This window comes from Peromyscus eremicus, chromosome 11 (genome assembly GCF_949786415.1).
Source record: "Peromyscus eremicus chromosome 11, PerEre_H2_v1, whole genome shotgun sequence".
Classification (NCBI taxonomy): domain Eukaryota; kingdom Metazoa; phylum Chordata; class Mammalia; order Rodentia; family Cricetidae; genus Peromyscus; species Peromyscus eremicus.
The window spans coordinates 75,689,384-75,694,187 of record NC_081427.1 but is presented as its reverse complement, the minus strand read 5'-3'; the positions used below and the strand labels follow the sequence as shown (position 1 = coordinate 75,694,187).

Genomic DNA, 4,804 nt, shown 5'->3' with positions numbered 1-4,804 from the left:
CACCAACAATGTAAGTAATTTGTTGCAACAACTCTAGGGAAAGGTGTCCTGACTACTTGGGGAGTCAGGCAACACTTTGAGCTGCTTAGGGCTGCTCTGATGGCTGGAACTGCAAGGAGACAGTTCAGCCCTGGAGGGAGAGGTAACCTGGACACCTCGAGCTGCTAAGAACAACAGCTCTGCCCTGAAGGTGTCCTGGACACCTGGAGCTGTTCAGCACAGTTCTGATGACTGGAACTGCAAAGAAGCAACCCAACCCTGGAAGGAAAATTTTTCTGACTTCTCTGGAAAGTCAGGTCTGGAACTGCTTCAGCAGGGAAGGGTATCCTGAATGTTTGGGAAAGTCAGGGTATACCTGGTGTGATGGGGGATGGTCTCCCTGCAGGATATAGCAATTTTGTTCCTCTCCTGGAGAACTGCTACAGCTAAGCTTTGCTCAGCCCCCACATAGGGGGCTTCCTAGCAGAGCTCTGCTTCTCCCGCCTAAGATGTTGCTTCTTTTGCTTCACTCTGCAAAAAGGGAAACCCCTGCAGAAATGTTGCAATCTCTTCCAGCTCCAGAGAAAAGTATTACTTTTTCAGCTCTCTCTTGCTCTGTCCACAGAGAGACTTCTCAGCAAAGATCTTCTGTTCAGCTCCTCCTTGCTCTGCTCTTTCAGCTCTCCCTTGTTTTGTCCACTGAGGGACGTCTCAGCAAGGATCTTCTCTAAGCCAGTGAATGAAGATCTTCACACTCAAAACTCTTTTGAGAAAGATTTATTTGGGAAGGAGGAGTCTAGGAGAGTAGCTGCCTCTACCAGGGTGAAGAGAACAGCCTTTTTCTAACTGACCAGGCAAGGCAGTTTACATAGGATATCTTGAGGGTGTAGTCAATCAGGGGTTGACTTGGGGCCCAGGGTTCTACTGTCCTGCTCTGTGATTGGTTGGTTTTACAAGTCAGTTGGCCAGGGGGGCAGAGATGGCTCTGATCTGACTGAGCCAAACTGTTTCTTTCTGCCCTGATCTGAGCCATCTTTCCCTAGTTCTAGGCTCCAGGGTCAGGGTGGGTTTCTTTAGCCTGTCCCTTTTTCCTACACTCAGAACTTCATCTTTCTGAATCTTAGTTTAATTACAATATGGACACAATAATAGACAATGTCTTATTCATAAGACTGTGAGGATTTAACATAAAATTCAGGTAGAATAAGTCATAGTGATAAAAATATAAGGTGCCTGGCAGTAAGTCAAGCCATTATGAAAATGCAATTATGAAAAAGTATGAAATTCCACTGAAAGACATTTGAGAATATATAAATGAAGGGAGAGATGAAATCATGTTCAAGGATAAGAAGACTCAATATTGTAAAGCTGTCATCCACCTTGAAATTAATTTCTTCTAATGCAATTCAAATTACAACCTCAATTGAGTTTCCTTTTTTTTGTTGAACTTGACAAGCTTATTTTAACATTTGAATAAAGGAAAAGAGCTGAGAATAGCTTACACAATTATGAAAAAGAAGAACAAGGTGGGGGTGGGGGATTACTATTCAGATGAACTATAAAATTTTATTATGTAAGGCAGTGTGGTGTTGGACAGGGGTAGAAACTGGCCAGTGAACAGAATAGAGTGCAGACTATGCCTTGAGAAGTTGATATATGACAATGGTGTCATCATACATACACAGAAAATGCACAGGACAATTATTAAAAGATCCTACAATGACTGGCTACCCATAGTGAAAAATTACACATATAGTTAGAGTTGTATATATGTATATATATATATATATAATATATGCATGTATATATGTATACATATATGATATATACTCTCTCTCTATGTGTGTATATATATGTCAGTATATATAAATATATTTCAGTATATAACTAGATTTCTTTTTATCATACATATTTTTTTCAATACAATTAAAGATATAAAATATAAAGCAAAGCTATAAGAATTTTACAGTTAACACTAGACATAAACTTCATGATTTCAATTCAAGAAAGAACATAATAAAACCAGGTAAGTCTAAATTTTAGTGTTGGAGTGACTAGCAAGTTGCTGTGCTTTGGGGAATGACTCCCCATGCTGGCTCATTTAAGCAGCTTTAGGTAAACTCAGTTGTGGACAAAAACAAAACAAAATCATATAAGTTAGAGGAGGGCTTATTGGGAAGAGTCGTTTCAGCAAGACAGGGTTAGGGATGAGAGGTAGTAATAGGGGTTGAAAATGACCAGAATACACTGTATATATGTGTGAAATCATCAAAGAATTAAACTATGTATAGAACTGCTGTACTATTGGGTATCTGTGTAATTCTGACCAGAGTTTATTTTCAATGCACTCTAAACAACTCTACAAGGTTGGTCACAAGGAATAATATAAGGAATTCTATATTGCATATTTGGGGAGTAAATCTGTTTCTCCTATTGGAGCAGCTTTATCTGGGTCTTACAAAAGCTTCTTGAAAACATAGCTATACTATCAGAGGAAGAGATTATAGTCATGAAAAAACAAATTTTACCAGCTGACAACTAGATATAACAGTAAAATCAGAGTCCCAAATAATGTTTAATGAAGAGCTGGTGATGAAAGTCCTGTAAATAACATTTCTTTTGAATAAAATGTCTTCTTTACATCATGAGAAGGTAGTCTTTCTTGGAACCCAGCTGACAGAACTATGTTCTCAGCCTCAGAGGTGCCCAGCTGTATGCCTCTGAGCATGAGATACTTAACTGCACTCATTTCTCTTCCTGCCCTAGCTAAGGACAAAGTGAATGATTCTACTTATTTCTTTTTCAGGCAAGGAGAGATTTTATACCTGCATTTAAAATGGTGAAGCTTAAGTATTTCCTAAAGCTCAGCAGAAAACTCTGAAGAACAGCAGCAAAGCAAAGTATATTGAAAAGTATGGACATTTTAGAAGCACATAAAACCCAGATTCAAATTCTGACTCTGCCCATCATTACCTGTATGAGCACTGGCAAGCTGATGTCTCTCTGTACTTACTCTGATTGTATAAAGGTATAGAGCATGTGTTCTGAACTTTGATGTGTAGCACATGGAGACATTCTATGAAAAGTAAGTATCTCCACGCCTAAGAGAATGGCAGGAACTTGGATATTTAATCAAAGGCTTATAGTTCATCTGGATGTTTCCTTGGAGTTTCAGACACTGTATTGGGAATTTGAATAACATTTTTCAGTTTTCTGTATCACAGTGCGACATCACTTGTCCCCTACATAGTAAAAGACCTCCTCCTTGCTCCTTCCCTCTCATCGTACAATGCAATGAGCTTTCTGTCTCCCACAACTTATGACATCTATTCTCTGCTTCCATAATCCCCAAGAGAGTCAGGCTTTCTGGTCTTTAGCCTGTACAAGTGATAATGAAGAATCCCAACATTCTCTCTATAGCCTTCCTGACTCTTAGTTCATTAAGCTCACCTTGTGAGCTGATGACAAAGTCATTTTTTCAGCTCCAACATTTTTTTATTATCTTTTATATTTGATTATATAATATAATTATACATTATATTGTATAATTATACATTATCTTTTATATTTGATTATACAATATGATTATACAATATAATTATGCCATTTTCCCTCTTTTCTCTCTCCATTCACCCCCACATACTTCTCCTTGCTTTCTTTTAAATGCATGGCCTCCTTTTCATTTTTTGTTGTTACATGAATATATATATATATGTATACATATGTATTTATAAATACAACATTCTCAGTTTGTGTAATGTTACTTGTATGTTTTCATGGCTAATAATTTGATATCAGCTAACCAATTGGTGTGCTGTTCCCTGGGGAAATCTATTGCTCCCAGTCTAAGAATCCTTTAGTTGCCTGTAGTTCTTTGTACAGGGTTAAGACAAGGCCTATCCATTTTGGCATGTCTATTGTTGCTGTCCATGTTCAGCTTATGTTTATGTAGTCCTGCTAGTGGTGAGACTTTATGGGCACAGCTTTGGACATTAGTAGGAGACACAGTCTCAGATCACTAAACCTCTGGGAATTAGCTCTTACAATCTTTCTGCCTCTTTTTCCAAAATATTCCCTAAGCCTTAGGTGCTGTTAGGGTTTTTTTTTTTTAATCATTTTTAAACTTACACATTATTTGATGGATTACAGATCAAAATTTGGGGCTTATTTTAGAGAAAATCTGCATTCTAGCCTCCAAGTCTTTTATCTTCTTTATGCATCTACCCCACACTTCCTGTTCCATCCCACAAAAAGACATATCTGATTCTGTCCAATAAAATTATTTCATACCCCTTAATATACCTCTTAATGCCATAATTAGCCCTTTCATGTTCCCGAAATTTCTTTCACTTCATCACCTATTCACTCACCATGGAGGACAGACCCACAGCATCCTCAATTTCTTCTTGTATGTTCTTCAGCACACCTCTACCACATTGTTTACAAACTGTCACATGGGCTCCAGGTGATGGTGGTGCACGCCTTTAATCCCAGCACTCAGGAGGCAGAGCCAGGAGGATCTCTGTGAGTTAGAGGCCAGCCTGGTTTAACATGAATCTTAAAAGGTCTTATTAATAAAAACAAACCTGGAGCCAGGTATTGTATTGAATGCTGAAAGATCAGAGAAACAGAACAAGCCACAGTTAACCTCACCTAGCCAATTCCTCAGCTAATCCTGTTTCCTCAAACTGGAAGCCTCTGTGTCCTCATCTGAATGGATCTCAGCTGAACTGCTGCTAAAAGCCTAAAGACTTAAAAAGGCTCTAGTTCCTGGTCCTCATGCCTTATATACCTTACTGCTTCCTGCCATCACTTCCTGGGATTA

General features: G+C 38.5%; 1 long non-coding RNA gene across 1 annotated transcript; it reads left to right on the top strand.

Moving 5' to 3' along the window:
• The first annotated feature begins 953 nt into the window (after positions 1 to 953).
• Positions 954 to 2,936, top strand: LOC131921847 (uncharacterized). The gene is made up of 2 exons (XR_009382118.1): positions 954 to 1,042; positions 2,786 to 2,936. It is a non-coding gene; the product is annotated as an uncharacterized LOC131921847 (long non-coding RNA).
• Positions 2,937 to 4,804: the final 1,868 nt, after the last annotated feature.